Below are 21,163 nucleotides of genomic sequence, written 5' to 3'. Positions count from 1 at the left end.
CACCGTAGAGGCCTCACCGCTTTCCTCCATGACCAATGTGATCAGTATCTCTTGCTCAGAAATACCTTTGTGCAAAATTTTCATTTTCATTCTAGGAACTCACCACCTACGGTGGAGTTTCATTTATATGATGAGCATAAGGAGATGTCACTTTATGATTTCTGTCGGATTTGTTTAGTCCCTTTTGGGGGCAAGACAGAAGAACCACATCATGATGATCTGGAGGGATTTATTAATACTATCACTATAGGGGAAACTAGGAAGGTTTCCGATGCATGAATCACTAGCATACATTTCCTGTCTTACGTTACTTTGCATTATTTGCTAGTCGTTGCTTAATTGGTCGCGGAAACTGTGGAAACCTTAGTATCCCTGATATTATTATTTTGCTCCAAGGTTTATACAGTGATAACACTTTTAGTATGGGCGGCATTATTGCTAGACGGTTAAGTATGAACCATACTAAGGGTCCCATCTTTAGAGGCATCTATGCTACACGCCTAGCTGCACATTTTAACATTCCTATTAGGCATGCTGAGAAGGAAGAAAAAGTGATGCCTCGTGTTTATTTAGATTATAAAAGTATGGTGGCACATGATTTTATTATAAAGAATAGGGCAGGAGAGCTTAAATATCAATTGTTCTTTAATAAACATCATCATGAGACCATTACCTTGCCTGCTCCTGCTTTGTTTGATTTGACTGTAGGCAAGTACCTTGTTCCGTTGATGGCTATCCACGCCTACCGGAACCCTGCACCAGCCGAGGAGCCAGAACCGGAACCACAGTTTGATCCTTCACGACAATCTAACTATTAGTGGGATCCGGAGATGATTGCCAGCCAGTGGCAATCTGAGCCTTATTCTTCCTCATTGCAGTACGACCCCAACAACTATTATGGGATATCAGCCAGGCCAGCCGTGGCCATAGACCAACTTAGGCCAAAAGCCTAAGCTTGGGGGAGTACGTATTTCTCACCGACATTACATTTATGTTCACACACACTCATTGCCAGATGTCGGTGCTCATACTTTTTCATTGTATCATACATGCTAGTTTATTTTCTTTTATGCTTTATTCTTGTGTGTTTGATAAACCTTAAGAAAAACCAAAAAAATAGTTATAGCTTTTAATTAATTTACTTTCCATGCTTGTAGTAGTAATTAAAAAGAAAACCCAAAAATATTTCTCGTTCTTCTTTTGCTTGTTGGGAGCTTTCCCGTGTAAATAGTTTTATTTCTTTTCTTTTCTTTGGGGGTCAGTAGGAGAAGACCATGATTAAATTGTTGAAGTGGCTCTTATATGCATTATTGTTTATCTGACAGAAAATCTCATATTGCCTTGTCTTCTCCTGTTTATTGAATGCTCGCAGATTCCAGCTTAGTCCAATGCACGTGCACTCTTATTATTATTCACATCGTTCAGTCGTGCAAGTGAAAGGCAATTATGATGATATATGATTGACTGAATGAGATGAGAAAAGTTGGTACGAACTCGACCTCTTTTGTTTTTGTAAATATGATGAGTTCATCGTTCTTGATTCAGCTTGTTATGAATAAACATGTTTGCAATGACAATTAGAGATCATAGTTTCTTGTGCCATGCTTGATTAGCTATGAGTTATAATGGTTTACCTTGCGTGCCAACATGCTATTAAAATGGTTATGATGTGGTATGATAGGGTGGTATCCTCCTCTGAATGATTTAAGTGACTTGACTTGGCACATGTTCACGCATGTAGTTGAAACAAATGAACATAGCCTTCACGACATTTATGTTCATAGTGGATTATATCCTACTCATGCTTGCATCCAATGTTTATTAATTTTAATGCATGTACATGGCTGTTGTCGCTCTCTAGTTGGTCGCTTCCCAGTCTTTTGCTAGCCTTCACTTGTACTAAGCGGGAATACTGCTTGTGCATCCAAACTCCTTAAACCCCAAAGTTATTCCAGATGAGTCCACTATACCTTCCTATATGCGGTATCTACTTGCCGTTCCAAGTAAATTTGTATGTGCCAAACTCTAAACCTTCAAATAATCATCCTGTTTTGTATGCTTGAATAGCTCATGTATCAACTAGGGTTGTCCGTATCTTCCGTGTTAGGCGGGTTATTCTCAAGAGGAGTGGACTCCGCTCCTCACTCACGAGATAAAGGGCTGGTCACCGGGATGCCCAGTCCCATGCTTTATGCAAACTAAATCAAAATAATTGCAAACAAAACTCCCCATGGGACCTGATGTATGTTGGAGGCACTCGTTGTTTCGAGCAAGCCATGGATTGATGTTTGTTGGTGGAGGGGGAGTATAAACTTTACCATTCTATTTGGGAACCGCCTATAATGTGTGTAGCATGGAAGATATCGCCATCTCTTGGTTGTTATGTTGACAATGAAAGTATACCGCTCAAAATGTTATTCACGTCTATTTTAAAACCGAGCTATGGCACCTCTACAAATCCCTGCTTCCCTCTGCGAAGGGCCTATCTATTTACTTTTATGTTGAGTCATCACCCTCTTATTAAAAAGCACCAGTTGGAGAGCACCGCTGTCATTTGCATTCATTATTGTTAATTTATATTGGGTGTGACTATGGTTGGATATCTTTTACCATGAATTACAATGTCTAGTCAGTCCTTGATCTTTAAAGGTGCTCTGCATTTATGTTTTGCGGTCTCAGAAAGGGCTAGCGAGATACCATCTTGTTATATCATATTATGATTGTTTTGAGAAAGTGTTGTCATCCGAGATTTATTATTATGGCTTGCTAGTTGATTATGTTATTAATATGAGTAATCATGAGACCTGAGAATTATTGCAAATATGGTTAGTTATAATCTTTGCTGAAAACTTGAATGCTAGCTTGACATATTTATAACAACAAGAGCAAACAGAGTTTGTAAAAGTTTTTATTTATTTCTTTCAGTTTGTCAACTGAATTGCTTGAGGACAAGCAAGGGTTTAAGCTTGGGGGAGTTGATACGTCTCCAACGTATCTACTTTTCCAAACACTTTTGCCCTTGTTTTGGACTCTAACTTGTATGATTTGAATGGAACTAACCCAGACTGACGTTGTTTTCAACAGAAATGCCATGATGTTGTTTTATGTGTAGAAAACAAAAGTTCTCGGAATGACCTGAAACTCCGCGGGATATCTTACAATAAATAATAAAAAATCCTCACCAAAGATGAAGACCAGGGGGCCCACACCCTTCTCACGAGGGTGCCCCCCCCTAGGGCACGCCCCCTACCTCGTGGGCCCCCTGGAGACCCCATGACTCCAACTCCAACTCTATATAACTGCTTTCGAGGAGAAAAAAAATAAAGGAGAAGAATCATCACGTTTTACGATATGGAGCCGCCGCCAAGCCCTAAAACCTCTTGGGAGGGCTGATCTGGAGTCCGTTCGGGGCTCCGGAGAGGGGGATTCGTCGCTGTCATCATCATCAACCATCCTCCACCACCAATTTCATGATGCTCACCGCCGTGCGTGAGTAATTCCATCGTAGGCTTGCTGGACGGTGATGAGTTGGATGAGATTCACCATGTAATCGAGTTAGTTTTGTTAGGATTTGATCCCTAGTATCCACTATGTTCTGAGATTAATGTTGCTATGACTTTGCTATGCTTAATGCTTGTCACTAGGGCCCGAGTGCCATGATTTCAGATCTGAACCTATTATGTTTTCATCAATATATGAGAGTTCTAGATCCTATCTTGCAAGTCTATAGTCACCTATTATGTGTTAAGATCCGTTAACCCTGAAGTGACAATAATCGTGATACTTACCGGTGATGACCGTAGTTTGAGGAGTTCATGTATTCACTATGTGCTAATGCTTTGTTCCGGTTCTCTATTAAAAGGAGGCCTTAATATCCCTTAGTTTCCATTAGGACCCCGCTGCCACGGGAGGGTAGGACAAAAGATGTCATGCAAGTTCTTTTCCATAAGCACGTATGACTATATTCGAAATACATGCCTACATTACATTGACGAATTAGAGCTAGTTCTGTGTCACCCTATGTTATGACTGTTACATGATGAACCGCATCCGGCATAATTATCCATCATTGATCCAATGCCTACGAGCTTTCCATATACTAGTTTACCTTATTTACTTTCCTGTTGCTATTGTTACAATCACTACAAAATACCAAAAACATTACTTTGCTTTCATTACTCTTTTGTTATCGCTACCATCACTATCATATTACTTTGCTACTAAACACTTTGCTGCAGATACTAAGTTTCCAGGTGTGGTTGAATTGACAACTCAGCTGCTAATACTTGAGAATATTCTTTGGCTCCCCTTGTGTCGAATCAATAAATTTGGGTTTAATATTCTACACTCGAAAGCTGTTGCGATCCCCTATACTTGTGGGTTATCACACGCCGGGTTGGACTGGAACGCCTGCTCTTGTATAAGGGAGGCTAGGTTTGCTCACCGGCCGCATACGCAACGTGCAGGTGTGCAATGGGTGATGGGCCCAGACCCCTGCGCCATAGGATTTAGACCGGCGTGCTGACCTCTCTATTGTGCTTAGGTAGGGCTGCGACGTGTTGATCTTCCGAGGCCGGGCATGACCCAGACAAATGTGTCCGGACAAAGGGGATCGAGGGTGTTGGGAAATGTGGTGCACCCCTGCAGGGAAGTTAATCTATTCGAATAGCCGTGATCTTCGGTAACAGGACAACTTGGAGTTGTACCTTGACCTTATGACAACTAGAACCAGATACTTAATAAAACACACCCTTCCAAGTGCCAGATACAACCAGTGATCGCTCTCTCACAGGGCGACGAGGGGAGGATCATCGGTTAGGATTATGCTATGCGATGATACTTGGTGAACTTACCTTCTACCCTCTTCTTCTGCTGCAAGATGGAGGTTACCAGAAGCGTAATCTTCGATAGGACTAGCTATCCCCCTCTTATTCTGGCATTCTGCAGTTCGGTCCATGTATGTTACCCCTTTTTTCCATTTTGATACCAATGCATACATATGTAGTGTAGCTCCTTGCTTGCGAGTACTTTGGATGAGTACTCACGGTTGCTTTGCTTCCCCCTTTCCCCCTTTCCTATCCCCGATTGTTGCGACCAGACGTTGGAGTCCAGGAGCCAGACGCCACTGTCGATGACGACTACTACTACTTGGGAGGTGCCTACTACTACGTGCAGCCCGCTCATGATGACCAGGAGTAGTTTAGGAGGATCCCAGGGAGGAGGCCTGCGCCTCTTTCGATATGTATCCCAGTTTGTGCTAGCCTTCTTAAGGCAAACTTGTTTACTTATGTCTGTACTCAGATATTATTGCTTCCGCTGACTCGTCTATGATAGAGCTCTTGTATTCGAGCCCTCGAGGCCCCTGGCTTGTAATATGATGCGTGTATGACTTATTTTATTTGTAGAGTTGTGTTGTGATATCTTCCCGTGAGTCCCTGATCTTAATCGTGCACGTTTGCGTGTATGATTAGTGTACGATTGAATCGGGGGCGTCACTATATATATATATATATATATATATATATATATATATATATATATACATACATAAACACTATTCTGATCACGGGATCAGAATAATATTCTGATCACAACCTAACCTGCCTCGCTAGTAGTATGTTGAACTTCCCTGTGAACTAGGTTGAACTTCCACCAACATTGCCCAAATGGGGCTTGCGATATACCGTTGGAAAGCTATGAACACCAATATCATGACCCAACTTAAATTTTTGGCAAAATATAAGCGGTTTAAGAGCAGTTTTGAAAACCGTTTTTTCTTCGCACAAAAAACATGAATCGTATTTTCGATCGCATTTCTAAACCGTTTATCGGAATGAGGCATATAATATGGCATTGGAAAGCTGCTGCAAAACCGCTCCTTCCACATGTTGAAAGTTTTCTCTAATTCCCTATGGTTAAAGAGTAATTTGAAAAAAACGTAAAATTTCGTAAACCAAACAGCTGAGTTCATTTTTTCGATGTCATTTCTAAATGGCTAATCCAATGGAGGCATATGATACGGCGTTGGAAAGCTTATGAAAATGCGCTACTTTTTCATCTTGAAAGTTTTTTTCTAATTTTGAATGGTTTAAGAGTAATTTAGAAAATGGTCCAAGTCCTATCGAGTTCGTATTTTTGAGCTAATTTTTTAACCGTGCATCCGAATACAGCAAATGATATGGATTTGGAAAGCTTGAACAAATGCGAAACTTTTTGGTATGTATTGTTTCTCCCAATTCTTTACGGTTTTAAGTCAGTTTCGAAAATGGAAAAAACGTATTTTCGCCGTAATTTCTACAAACTTTATCGGAACGGGGCAAATAATATACCGCTGAAAAGCTATGGAAAATGTGAAACTTTTTCATGTTGATGGTTTTCTCTGGTTCCTAGTCGTTTTCAAGTAATTTCGAAAACGGCGGGATCATGCGTTCTGCCTTTATCGTGAAACAGATTTTTCAAAAATGCACCGCGTGAAGAACCTGAACTTCTCGGCGCGTGTACCTGAACTTCACTCTGTTTTTCACGTGATTTTTTTGCTCGTAGGTCTCCATCCACTGCTCGTAACTCTCCATCCATTCACCGGAACTGAGCAGGTGATATACCGATGGAAAGCTGCTGTAAGCATGCAAGTTTCCCGTGTTGATCATCTTTTCATACTCGCGACGATTTTAAAAGTTTTTCATCTAAAATTCATTTAGCGTAGTAGTTGAACTTCCTGCTGTTTTCACGTTGAACTTCTGTGACGTATTTTTGTTTCTAATTTTCTCATCCATTCGTTAGTGTTACACAAATGATATTTTCTTTTGTACTAACCTCTCTCACATTAATATTTTTAACTTTCTCCGACCGAGGACTTGAACATACACAAATGATATTCCTACCCTTTTGAAGTAAATTAGAAAATGATCATATCATGATTTCTGCCTTCATCGTGAATGGAAATGCACTGCGTGAAATAGTTGAACTTCTCGGACATGTCTATTTGAACTTCACTCTATTTTTGACATGTTATTTTTTGTTTGTAACTCCCAAACCACTTTCCGGAATTGAGCAAATGATATACCGATGGAAAGCTGTTGAAAACACGCAACTTTCCCGTATTAATCAGTTTTCATGCTCGCGACGGTTCAAAAAATATTTTTGAATGTGGTAAAATGTGTTTCTAATGGTATGCGTCGAACTTTCAAACCATTTATCAGAATGTACCATATAACATGTCGTTGGAAAGCTTATGAATAGGAGCAACTTTTTCATCTAGACAATCATTACAAAATTCATTTCTTTTTAGACCAGTCTTAACAATGGCAAAAACAACATTGTTTTTTGCTTGTTTTTAACATGTAATTAAAGGTCATACGTCTCGTACTAGAGATCTTGAACTGCACCTTGAGGAGGGCATGAACCTCTTGCAACAAACCTTTTAGGCTTTTAGTTTTTTATTCATTTTATTCTCATCTGAAATGCATTCCGTGTAGTAGTTGAACTTCCCACTGTTTTCACTTTGAACTTCTACCACGTATTTTTGTTCGTAATTTGTCTGCCTTTCATCGGGAGTTTCACAAATGATACACCGTGCCGATTACCTCTCTCAGAAAAAGGTCTGAACTTTCCCGTGCCGAGCACCTCAACTTCTTGCAACTAATTTTTATACTTCAATTTTTTATTCCAATTCTCATATGAAAACACACACCATGTAGTACGTGAACTTCTGGCACTTATGAATTTGAAGTTCTTTCTGCTTTGCTTTAGTAACAAAAAAATATGAGTTTTTTATAGACATCGAACCGCTCTAACTTTTTTATTTGAACTAATTTGTGTGTTTTTTAGAAATGTGAAAATTGGAGTTTTTTTAGAAACATCAAACTTGTTCGTCCTTTAGTAAGTGGAAAATTTTGATTCGTTCAAATAAATATCAAACTGCTCTACTTTTTCCAATTGAACTTATTGGTTTTATTCATTACTAACGAGAAACTTGAGCTTTTTATATACATTAAACCGATCCGTTTTTTAATATTGAACTTCTTGGTTGTAATCTTTAGTATTGGTGGAAATATGAGATTTTTATAAGCATGAAACAACTTCAATTTTTAATTAGGACCGCTCCGCTTCATTAGTTTAGTTTGAACTTCTTCTTTTTAAAACAAGACATTTCTATTTAAACATTTTTAGTTGTTCCTTTTATTTTATTTTGAACTTCTTCATTTTATTCTTTAGTAACGAGATTTTCTTTATTTTTTTATAAACTTTGAATTTCTTTGTTATTTTAATTTGAACTTCTAAGTTTTATTATTGGAAAAAATGTTTTTTAAATAAGCATCCAACATCTTTTAAAAATTGAACTTCATACTTTTATTAACTTTAATTTGAACGTCACGATTTTATTTCTTTGTTATCAAGGAAATCTAAGTTTTTAATAAATGTCGAGCTACTCTATTTTTTGTATTTTGGACTTCTTGGATTATTTCTTTTAGTAACGGAAAAATTCTAGTTTTCTAATATATACTGAATCAGTCTCTTATTTAAATTTGAACTTCTAGTCTTTTTTATTTACAAACATTGAACATCTTTTTTTATAAATTTTAAGTTGCTCTATTTTTTCTTTGAACTTCTCACTTTTCGTTATTTAGTAATGAAAAAAATCTAAGATGTTTTAAATGTCGAACTACACCATTAATTTGATGTGAACTTCTCAACATTTTTATTTTGAATTTTTGTGTATTTAATTTATAAATGTGGAAAATAAAACCGATGTGTTTGTCGCTATAAGGAATTTCACGAGTTTATTTTTAAGTTGAACACTTCAGTTTTTATTTCTTTTTCAAGCATATCCAGGTCTTTTCATATAAGTTTGTGTGTGAAATTCCTTAGTTTTTTTGTTTTAAGAGTGAGGTTCTATATTTTTATATTGCGAGAAAAGAGGTGGGAGGCGAGTACTAGAAAATTTTGGATTTATTTTAACAATTTTGAGCTTCCATATTTGAACAATTTGAACTTCTCAGGATTTTTCCTACAAAAATCATTGGTTTGTCTCTTTTTGTTTCTTTATTGTTTTTGTTTTTCTGAACACAATTTTTTTTGAGACACACGCCACACTAACTGCACATAAGTTCAACATCCATGGCCCTCGGTCAACTGCATTTTTTGTGCTCCCCTGAGTGCACACAACAATCATCAGCTACCATATACATGAACTTCAATGGTTGACAAACATGAACTTGTTACTTGTTTGTCGTTGTAAATATCAACGACGGAAGTGTGAGCTTTTTCTTTCTTCTTTTTCTTTTTTGATCCTCCTGAACTTCCATTTTATAGATGTTTTTCACTCTGTTTCTCAATGCACTCCTACAACCAGTTGGAGCATCTCAATAATACAGTTTAAACTAACATACTTGAACTTCTCGGACTCAACATTTTGACATTCACAAAAACAAATAAAAAATAAAAAAAATTACACAGTTGTACAAGCACAACACAATTTTCTCATTCACTAAATTTCATAACAAGCCATCACCTGTCCCAACACCGATCTCCATGGCAGTAACACCGTCGAATTCAGACGACGTGAAGCTCTTGTGCAACACAAAGTCAGGTTAGCAGCATGGCTGCCTTCCAAACCTGTAAACCAACAACAGCAAACAGTGGACCACAAATGAAAGAAGGACAATACACATTAGGAAATCCGACACTGAATGCTCTCTAGCAAGAATCCCGACGCTCCGGAGCGAAGAGGTGACGCTGTGTTGCACGGTGAGCACATGATCCTCGTCCCCTCTCCCTGCAAACCACGGAACATCAATCAAATTCATAACACACCAACAACGGAAAGACAGCCACAAAACAAACGCCTTACTGTGTCTCTTCATTCTCCTATCGAGAACGAGATCATCGTCATCCACGGCAACAGCATCCGACGAGCCACCTTCTCAATAAAACCAAGAGTCAAGTCCTGAAAGCGAACATTAGAAATTACACTATTCTAATCCTACGCGGAGGCAATGGTAGAAAAATAGTCTGCCACATTTAAATAGTGGACAAACAACATTAATGCAACGACATCACGATCATACCAATGGAACTAAACAAACCCTGAGACAAGACATTGCTGAATTTGGGCGAGATTCAACACACCAAACCAATACTGTTAACTAGCACGGTGAACCCATCAGACTGTAAAATTCAGCGTAGAAGAATTTGTACACCAACTATTATATTTAGCATTTAGCAACTATTAGATGTTGCCTCCTGATTATAACTTCCTGAAAATGTGTACATCAACCAATGACCAAGCAGTAAAACACCGAATAGCATGAATGGTTCTTATTCTGAACATATGTCATACTCGCAACTGTTAGTTGATTTTCAACATATTTGTCTGCCAAACATGAAACATGAGAAATCACACTGTTGTAATCCTACATAGAGGCAATGATAGAAGAATAGTTTGCCACACTTACACAATGGACCAAAAGCATTAATGCAACGACATCATACCAACGGCGAATAATTCACACTAAGCAAACCCTGAGACAGAACATCACTGAATTTGAGCAAGCTTCTACACACCAAACCAGTATTGTTAACTTGCACAGTGAACCCATTGGATTGTAAAATATGGAGCAGAATTCATGGCAACCAAGACGCAAATCGTCATTGGATCAATCGTAGTCTCTAAAAGCGAAACAACCATCTCAATCTCCTACGGGTTTCGACACCAGAGCAGCAGACGGGGCCAAATGTGAGACGAATAATTTACAGGATGCGAGAGAGCAAACACCTCCCAATCTCGCAACGAACGACACATGAATCACGCTAGGAGGAGACACAGGGAGAGGGGGCGGCTGGGAAGTGACGTACTCTTTGCGGTCGTTCATGTCAAAGGAAACCATCGCGTCCGTCCACCGCCACACGCGCGCGGCGTGAGTAGCGACCGCCTACAACATCAACGAAACATGGAGCCATGTCAGGATCGAGGCGGGGGAGGGAAGAAGGTCACGGTGGAGGGTGGAAGAAGTTCACGGTGGCAGGTGAAGGAAGGTCGCACGGTGGGAGGATCCCGGTGGTTGTCGCGCGGCAGCAGGATCCCGACGACGGGAGGTGGGGCGATGCGGTTGCAGTGGCGCGATCCCCATCATGGGACGGTGCCTGCGGCTCGATCCCCATCGTGGGACGGTGCCTGTGGCGCGATCCCCATCGTGGGCAGTGACGGCGGTGCGATCCAGGGCGAGGGACGGTTCCGACGCCGGTTGGTAGCGGTGGGAGGCCCACCGGAGCAAGGGGCGGCGGGGGAAGGAAGTCAGGTGGCACGCGGGAGGTTGGGTCAGCGGCGCCTCGGGGCAGGGGAAGCGGGAGGGCGGCAGCGCCTGGATGCAGGGGAAGCGGGGGGCGGCGGCGCCGTGTGGCAGGGTAAGCGGGGGGCGGCGGCGCCGGAAGGCAGGGGAAGCGGGGGGCGGCAGCGAGATCGGGGGAGGTTGGGCATCGGGTGGAAGTGGTGGAAGAGTGGTGTGTCTTTTTTTCTCCTGCACAAGTTCGGGGAGTTCGGGAACAAGTGCATCGAGCCTTGATCGTGATCCAAATAACTATTTTGGGATCAGAATAGTGCTACTATATATATAGACGTTCTTGATTGTTGTATATCTCAACATATAAGTTGGACCAAATATAAAACATATTCCGTGAGGAGCATACATATGCTCACATTTTTAATTACGGACTTGATACGCCCTTCAAACACATTTTATCATTGATTGAATTTTTTTGTTGATAGCTTACTAAGCTGATCACTTGGTCAAACACATTTTGGAAAGCATAACTCCCTTGGAAGATAAATATATGGGTGTGGTTAATTCAGCATAATGCAATTGCCACCAAGAACTATATCAATAAAAGGGAAGCTGGAAGATACTATACCTTGCCACAGTATATTTGCCACTACAACTAGCCCACAACCGATTATGTCACACCCGCAACCAAACAAACAGAGCCTGATTATTTGACATGGATATGGAATCACAGAGCGGATTTTTGGATCCATCTATCTTACATCTAAACCCTATAGGGGTATTTGGCAAAAAGAATACACCTTTTAAGTGTTGAAAAGATATAAAAAAGTATGCAGGTAGAGGATGGATATATGTTTTTCTTTTAACGAAAATAATCATATTTAAAGTTCACCAGAAAAACAAAACATCTCATACATACAAAAATTAAATCGAGATTCTAAGACCACAACAACCTCTACTGCCGTCAAAATGAGTCGTCGACACACCGTTGTAGCCGTTTCCCTATCAAAGCCGGCTTGACCTTGTGGATAACAACCTAAAAGTCTTCATGTACGTGCCCCTAAGGACCAGCGCCCTGAAGCCGTAGTCATCATTGTTGAATCCTTGCATAGATCGGAAACACCTGAAACCAAATCACGTCACATGACGAGAAACACTAACCTCACCGCTCTAAGGAGACGACATGAATCGGAGCTCAGAAGACAAAATCAAAGAAGCGCCGCCATCCGTCCAAGCGTCGCACGTGCGAGGTCTAAAAAACCCTAACCTAAATTGCTATTCGAAGCGGAGGCGCCGACATGTTCCTACGAGGCCACAAGGTGCACACGCAACATACATACATGTCTTGTTTCTTAATTATGGGGCATGGACATCATTTAATATGTAGCCTATGTCGTATTTGTTGTCCAAACCAGACGTAATCATAAACATATACTAATATAGTGTAGTCAGTGCAGCGATTCGATGCCTGGACTCATCTGCATCAGCATTGAAGAAAAAATTCATTGCAAATACTCTCTCCATTCCTAAATATAAGTCTTTCTAGATATTTCAAACAATATACTGATGTATGTAGACATATTTTAAAGTGTAGATTCACTCATTTTCCTTCGTATGTAGTCATTTGTTGAAATCTCTAAAAAGACTTATATTTGGGAAAGGAGGGAGTAGTAGATTTCTTTTAAAAAATTATACATTAGATAATTTGATGCGTGAGATCCATTTCGAATTTCAGATCATTTAGGCATCTGAGTAGCTCTCAACAAAAAAGACAAGTTTATAGTCTATAGAAAAATTTACTATTCATGTACTGCTCTGACCTTGTTTTTTTTTGGGACTGCTAATTTTCATCCGGATGAAAATTATTGGCGTTCGTCCAATTTGTGAGCTGTCCGATCTGTGTCCCTAGATTCGTCTGATCTCTTGCTACGACCCGGGCTGGCTTATCGGGCGCGCTCAATTTCCGGGGGAGACCCGTTCTCGCTCACGAGGCCCGACCCGTGTTTGTGTTTTTTTTTTCATTTCGCCTCTGTATCTACCAGGTTCCCTTCCACTCCCTCTCGTTCCCTTGTCATTCCCAACAGGCAACCAGAACAGAGTCGAGAGAGAGATTCATGGCGACTCGGTGGTTCCCTATCCGCTCGATTCGCTAGGCTGGCCGGCGTTCTCCCTCCGGCTGCTTCACTCCCGTCCGGCTGCCCACCCCCTCCTACTCCCCCGCTGTTCGCGCCGTTAGTCTGCAGCATCTCTCGACCGCCGCACCCACCCCCGGCCTCTATTTCTGCCTCGGCGACTTCGCTGGTCTTTGTGATTCGGTATGTTCATCCGTTTTTGCCTGGATCCTCATGTGTGTTGTAAGTTCTGTGTAGGATTTTATTCTTAGATCTATCCTTTTTTGTCTGATGCGTGTAGTTTGCGGTGTAATCTAGGATCGAATCTCGTACTCACAGCTAATTGTAGGATGTGTACTTTGCGGTCTGATTTGATCTATTCTCTGGTTGTATCCGGCTGATTGAATCTCTAGGTATTTGAGTTCGAACACACTTGATTCGTGTTTCAGTGTCTTCAAATCCATGTTCGTGGTCGTAGGTTTTGTTAGCCCTATGCTGTTAGGTTTGTTTGTTGATTTACCACCTAAACCAGTAGCAGAATTGGTCTGCTCCAGCCATTCAAGCCGTTAAGCCAATTTCAGTGGCCTCTACAGTAGGCGGTTATCAGTTGCTGATTGTCCTCGCTCTCCTAGTAGCAGCGTCAAAATCTCATGGTCACTGTTTTGTTGTTGTGATGTATTTTGGGTTAGCAAAGCAAAGCTAGAGTAGAGTGCCTTCAGAGTTTGTTGGTTGTAATGTAGGATCAGTGTTAATCCTTTGTGCAGCAAGGTTACTACTAGTAGGTGTTAATCCCGCAGTTAGCAAGTACTAAGGCTCAGGTCTTCTGAATCTAACAAGCTTAGGTTGGATTAGGGGGGCTTTGGTATGTTCATCTTTTCGGGGGGAGTAGTAATTGTACATGTAGTTTTCTAGTGGGCAGTAGTACATGTTCAGGGGGGCTTGATGTGGTTTTTCTCTGTTAGATGTACTATTCAGGAATAGTAAGGGATATATATGTGAGATTGATGTACTTCTCCACTCTGGGTTTTTTGTTGGTGTAATTTTAGTGGATTGTAAATTGCATTTCTTAGTGTAATCCCTAGTGGATTTACACTGTAATTCTTAGTGGATTTACACTGTAATTATTTTTGGATTTGCACTGTAATCTTCATCGGAATTCCAGTGTATTTTCGTGATTTTTGCACTGTAATTATGTTTGGATTTACACTGTAATTCTTAGTGGATATACACTGTAATTATATTTGGATTTGCACTGTAATCTTCATCGGAATTCAAGTGTATTTTCTTTGTGGTTTTGCACTATAATTATGTTTGGATTTACACTGTAATATCCATCAAAATTCCAGTGTATTTTCTTAGTGGATTTAGACTGCAATTATATTTAGATTTACACTGTAATCTTCATCGGAATTCCAATGTATTTTTCTTAGTGGGTGAAGTGTAATTCTCAGTTGGTTTCCACTGTAATTTGCAGGGGATTTCTTCTCTAATTCTCAGTGGGTTTTCACTGTAATTCCGCTTATTAGCTGTAATATCCAATTGGATTTACAGCATAAATCAAGTTGCACTGATATCGCCAGTGGTTTTAGTGTAATTGACGGTAATTCTTATTTTTGGATCTTTAGTGTATTTTAGTGGGTCTTTTTACAGTGTAATCCTTACTGGAATTTACACTGGAATTTGTACTGTTTTGTTTCATCTTCTGTAACTTATAGTCTATATTAATCTGAATACCTGTGTACTTACCGTCTAAGTTAATGTACATTAACCCTGTAACTTACTATCCCATTCCCAGTCTATTTTTCAGTGTATGTACACTGTAAAGTCATTTGGATTCTATGTAATTACACCGTAATGTTAGTGTACTTACACTCAATTTCCCTGTGTAATTTTATTGAATTTTATTTGTAATTGTAATGATTTACATATGTAATTACAGTCTAAGTTAATGTACATTTTTAACCCTGTAACTTACTATCCTATGTACTGTAATTTCCAATCTATTTTCAGTATTTACACAGGAAGGTCAGAGTAATTTACAACCAAGTTATAATGTGACAAAATTATCTCAGTAATCTCTCAAGATATGTTGATTTCTGTACTTTTTTGAGTGTAAGTACAATGCGTAGCTTCAGAAATTTGGACCATACATCTAGGTGTTTTTTTCTACTCAAGACTTAAATTTTTGTACTGTGTGCATATGACAGTTACTGGGGTCTAATAGCAAGAGAATTAAGTCGGTCATTTTGGCTTCATCTTACATGAAGGAGTGCATCTTCATCTTGCTGGTATGACTTCTTGATGCTGAAATTTTCGAAGATAATGAAAGCACTCAGTGGTGTTTGTTAGCAAGTGTACTCTACTTATTTTCCTATTTTCACTGCACTTATAAGTTGTTTACAGTGTAAAAAGTTGAGATGCAGTTTTACAGGCATGATTTAAGACGATTACTGTTTTTTACACTGTAAATCTACTATAAAATGTCATTGTAACTTGTAGTAATTTACTCCCTCCGTAAACTAATATAAGAGCATTTAGAATACTAAAATAGTGATCTAAACACTCTTATATTAGTTTACAGAGGGAGTACTATGTAATCCTATTTGTAAATTACATTGTAATTGTCACTGGAACAATGGCTTTTCATTGTAATTCTACCGTAAATTAGCATTGTAAATTTGCGGTAACTGTACTGTGAATTATATTTTTAAATCTACTGCAATTGTACTGTAAAAGTCACTATAATTTGCTAAATTGATCACTGCTCACAGTAATTTGATTAATCTTTTGTAGAGTTCCTGTTTTATGTTTCCGGTACCGTGTAAAGGGGGAATTTGATCATGCCTTTTCATGCCAATGTTGTTCCCATGACCTCATTCTCCTTTTCTAATCTGCTTTTCTTAATTTCCTGCAATGTAATGCTAGTTTTTCCTCTGTTTTTCATGTCCACGTTTCGTGTAAGTAGGAGAGGGAACTGTTCACAGGGAGGTGGAGAAGATTGTCAGGTGAGGATCTCTTACCTGTGCATCCATGATTTTCTCCAGGTTTGCCCTCTGGATCTTGGAGGAATTCCCCCGGTGATTTCTTTTTTGAATGGGTGGACAAGCACATCGACACATTCAGGGGACAGGAACAAAACGGAGCACATGTGACACTAGTTAAACTCTGTGTTGCCAAAAACTATGACTGGAAACGAATTGGATTTCAGATAGTTCCAAAAACACATATCATCTTGGATTTATTAGTGGATTTACAGTGTCTTTTTAGTGGATTTTACAGTGGTTTCTTTAATGTTCCTTACAGTGTAATTCTTAGTGTTTTATCTTAGCAGTTTTTAGTGCAAAAGTGTAATTCTAGTGGATTTTACACTGTAATTCTTAGTGTTTAATCTTAGCAGTTTTTTAGTGGATTTACAGTGTAATTTTAGTGGATTTTTGCAGTGTCACTTTAATGCATCTTTCACTATAATTCTCAATGGGCATGATAGAAATTACTATGGTTTTTAGTGAATTTTACACTGTATTTGTCAATGTATTTTTTAGGTGACATCATCTTGGTGTTTTTCCTCCTTTTGTTAGCCTAGTGATCATGTAAAAGCTTTGGGCGTACCGTTGTGGTTCTTTCAATTCCTCTTTTGGCTGTCGTTCTGTCCGGGTTGGAAAAGTTGGGGTGTGGACCCGTTAATTTGTTTAAAAGCGGGGCAGAAAAGAAAACATGAGGACAGGGGACAGTTGGCATCCTGTGGTTGGCTGAAAAATTTGGATGAAAGCTAATTGAATTTCATCCGGATGTAGAATAGAGTCCTTTTTTTGCTAAGAGCTATTCATACGTCCAATGACTTGAAATTTGGAGTGCACCTCACACATCAAATTATCTACCATGTAAAAAAAATACTTTTTATTTTTTAATTGTTTTTTGACCGGATGTAAATGAGTATGGGCTTAGAAATGGATATTTGTGTCTATCGTTCCTTCCGCAACGTCGCCCTCACGGCGATAGAGCCGCGACGAAGCGGTCCTTGCGTGCTTACAGCAATTGTACCGTTTTTTTTCGGTAGCATGTGGATTGGAGGATCGACCGATCATGCATACTTGTCTTATTTCCTGGTAGCATGTGGATTGGAGGATCGTTGGAGTGGTCACTCCTCGTACTGGTTCAGCGTTGCCGTAGTTTATACGCGCACGTATCTTGTGAAGACTACTACCTCGTGCCCTCGTGGCGCATCCTTATCGGGATCTCTGCCAAGCCGATTGAGGTGTAACAATTATCTGCTGAAGCTTTTCCAACGTGTTTACGGCACGCAAAAAGTCAGCAGTTTGACAGGACATTGTTGAAGAAAGACAAGCGTACAACAACCGTTTGCAAGAAATTAATCAGCCAACAAGTCAACACAAAATCTTCTGAACAAAATTTGAAAAAGGTAAATATTTTTTCAAATTGCTGACATTTTTTAAAGACGGGGATAATTTTTGAAATTCCGATTTTTCTAAAAAAAAATAGCACGCACATTTTTTTGGCAATTTGTGAATTGTTTTTTTGCGGGGATTGTGAATTGTTTTTTGACCTGGTGCAATTGAGTATGGGCTCAGGAAAAAGAGAGATCGAGATGGTAAGGATGAATATAGAGGTAATAGCACCCCAGGTAGCCTAACTTGTATAGAATGTGAAGATTTAGTCCCAAACTTGCAAAACTTGACTCCACCATACCTCAACTTGCACCTCATTTGATGATTTAGTCCCAGGCCAATGAGAACTCAACAATTGGCAGCCAGGTGGCTGGACCGGTCAGCGCACACACTTTTGCACAAAACCCCCTGCAGTTTCCTTTAATCAACCCGCACTCACCTCCACCTGAATTTGCCGTGGCATTGATCAATCAAAACTGTCTTTGCCGTGGTGGGCGGAGCAAACCATTCAACCTGACCCTATCCAAACACTACCTTGTGTGAATACAAGTCCCCTGTTAAGATCTATACCAATCTTTTCCGTGCTGCAAGCTACAGCAGACAAAACTACTGCAATGTTCTGGCAATATAAATTGGGTAGTCCCATCTACAGACTTATTGGAGCATAGATCTGACCCTGATATGCTGGAAGATGGTATTATGAATTACAGGCATAGGGAATAAAAGCCTCATGACAGTTTTTTCCTTCACTAGATAGGTCGCTTCTTTTAGAGGCCATCGCCCACCTTCTTGTTTAAGATATGACAATCTATCATCTTGTATGTACTCTTTACTAACCACAGAACTAATTTTTGCTGCATGCTTTCTTTTTCTAGGTTCGTGCAACAGTCTCTGAGCTTCAGAACGCCATTAGAGTGTTCAGTCTGTTGTCTGTTGCATCAACGTACCATTCCCATGGCTTTGATGAGAGGAAAATAGAAACCCATGTCGAGTATTGCAGACATTTGTTTGATGCTGCTAAGGTTCATCGTGATGCCGCTGAAGAAGCTGAGAAGCAAACCAAGCAAAAATTGGAAGTTACCCGTCAAATTGCTTTACTGAAGAAGCTGCATGTATTTCATCATAAATGTCTGTTTGTGTTTGAAAAATATTATATGTTTATGGCTAATGTGGTGCTGGTAACAGTTAGAAAGAAGGAAGCAAGAGGACGAATTAAAGCAAGTAATGCAACAGGAGCATCACTTTGAGCGTGTCAAGGTATTTTTATATATTACCATGTGTGTTTCAATGAGAGCTATAGATGTCAATGATTTGTTCATAAGTGGTAAAGAATGATTCAAATCTACCCGTGAAAATCGGCCTATACAAAGTTTTGAGCTAGAGCTACTCGACTCGCCTGCACATACCAAAAATGAACTAGCACCCTTGTATCGGTTTTGGTCGGGTTGATTACAACGTGAGATTGAACACAGCTGTTCTTTGTTCGCCAAGGAGGTCCAGCTGTGGTATGCCACTCCATTATTGAGATATGTTTGTTGGTATTGGCCTCAGGCTATTTGTGCCTACAGAAGACATAGTTTCTTTATACTGTCTGATATGACACATTTTTATGGTTGCTTATGTGGAAAAGACTATTCTTTTTTTTTCAGAAAAACTTTCAATCTATTCATCTTCAATCATGGCAGTACAACGAACACCAGAAATAAAAATTACATTCAGATCCGTAGACCACCTAGCGGCGACTACAAGCACTGAAGCGAGCCGAAGACGCGCCGCCGTCATCGCCCCTCCATCGCCGGAGTTGGGCACAACTTCTTGTAGTAGACAGTCGGGAAGTCGTCGTGCTAAGGCCCCATAGGACTAGCACCCCAGAACAGCAACCGCCGCCGATGAAAAATAACGTAGATCGGAAGAATCCAAACCAAAGACACACGAACGTAGACGAACAACGACGAGATCCGAGAAAATCCACCAGAGATAGATCTGCGGGAGACACACCTCCACACGCCCACCAACGATGCTAAACGCACCGCTAGAACGGGGGCTAGACGGGGAGACCTTTATTCCATCTTCAGAGAGCCGCCGCCGTCTCGCCTTTCTGAGTAGGGCACAAACCCTAACAAGATTGGAAAGAACAACTAAAAACGAAGCCCTCTCGCCGGCCCTTGCCAGGATCCACCGCGCCTCCATGGCCCTAGGGCCACCGGAGACGAGGCGGACCGGCGCCGGCGAGAGGCACGAACCCTAACTTTCTTTCTTGGAGGAGGAGGAGGAGGAGAAGGAGGAGGAGGCGTTATATGTTTAGCTAACACACGTGGAAAAGACTATTCAATCACAAATAAGTTGCAATGTTTCCTCATGCTATTTGGAACCCTTTGGGAACAATTTTCTCTATAGTATCTGTATTCTCATCTTGCAGTATGGCATCATCGAATAATAGGCACTTTATTGGGAAATCAGTCAATAGTCTTCCAAGAATCAGTCAATATCGCATCACAGATTTGTAGCGCGGGTTAATTAGGCAAGACGGCATGGTGTTTTCTGTAAAAGTGCAGGCGAGGACCGGTCCGGCCACGTGGCTGCCAATTGTCGCGCTGTGATAGGCCTGGGACTAAATCGTCACATCCAGCGCAAGTTGAGGTATGATAAAGTTGCATTTTGCAAGTTTGGACTAAATTATCACATTTCATGCAAGTTAGGGTACTTCGGATGCTTTTACCTCGTGAATATATGTATGTGCATATAAAATTTGAAAACTTAAACATTGCCGTATGCAACCTGCACAAAATTCACAAAGTGACCAAGAAACAATCACACATGCTTGTATATTGTATCCATTCTCTGCGTGCATGATCTCCCCCCGTAAATTCCTACGAGGCTAAAAGCAATTAGTGAACTAGATGAACATTTTCACACGAGGCCACAAACAGATCGTGCGCACGCAACACACATACCTTGTCTTGTTTCTTAATTATGGGGCATGGACATCATTCAGTTACGTATCCTATGTCGTATTTGTCGTCCAAATCCAGACATAAGCGTAATATATAATGATGTAACGGCCTATTCTGTGATTCTCCTCAATCTATGTTGATTTCTCTATCGTTCCTTTCGCGACGTCGCCCTCGCGGCGATAGAGCCGCCGGCCGCGACGAAGCGGTAGTTGCGTGCTTACAGCAATTGCAACTTTGTTCTCCCGGTAGCATGTGGATTGGAGGATCGATCGATCATGCATGCTTGTCTTAGGCCAACCCCACCGCACGATTTCAAGACAGACGTCTGTTTTGTCCGGATTCTGTTTTTTTGGGTAGGGATTTAGGATCATATCCGAGCATGTCCTGGGATGCGGTGGTCGTACGCCCAGCAT

The 21,163-nt window shown here is 40.4% G+C and overlaps 2 long non-coding RNA genes across 6 annotated transcripts; one reads left to right on the top strand and one right to left on the bottom strand.

Moving 5' to 3' along the window:
* Positions 1-9,459: 9,459 nt before the first annotated feature.
* On the bottom strand, positions 9,460-11,510 carry LOC119317958. Of its 2 annotated transcripts, XR_005153866.1 has the most exons (4): positions 11,017-11,510; positions 10,855-10,931; positions 9,851-9,919; positions 9,460-9,775 (listed from the first exon to the last, which is right to left on the bottom strand). It is a non-coding gene; the product is annotated as an uncharacterized LOC119317958 (long non-coding RNA). The 2 variants fall into 2 exon arrangements; XR_005153865.1 differs by having other exon boundaries at positions 10,855-11,510.
* A 1,828-nt stretch (positions 11,511-13,338) lies between these two features.
* LOC119317956 lies at positions 13,339-16,880 on the top strand. 4 transcript variants are annotated; one of them, XR_005153864.1, is made up of 4 exons: positions 13,339-13,594; positions 14,865-14,990; positions 15,401-15,678; positions 16,356-16,880. It is a non-coding gene; the product is annotated as an uncharacterized LOC119317956 (long non-coding RNA). The 4 variants fall into 4 exon arrangements; XR_005153863.1 differs by having other exon boundaries at positions 14,865-15,502; positions 15,598-15,678; XR_005153862.1 differs by having other exon boundaries at positions 14,865-15,678; positions 16,435-16,880.
* Positions 16,881-21,163: the final 4,283 nt, after the last annotated feature.

The sequence above is a fragment of the Triticum dicoccoides genome, chromosome 6A (genome assembly GCF_002162155.2).
Source record: "Triticum dicoccoides isolate Atlit2015 ecotype Zavitan chromosome 6A, WEW_v2.0, whole genome shotgun sequence".
Classification (NCBI taxonomy): domain Eukaryota; kingdom Viridiplantae; phylum Streptophyta; class Magnoliopsida; order Poales; family Poaceae; genus Triticum; species Triticum dicoccoides.
Note: the sequence above shows the minus strand (reverse complement) of the source record. Positions and strands in the feature narration are given on the sequence as shown.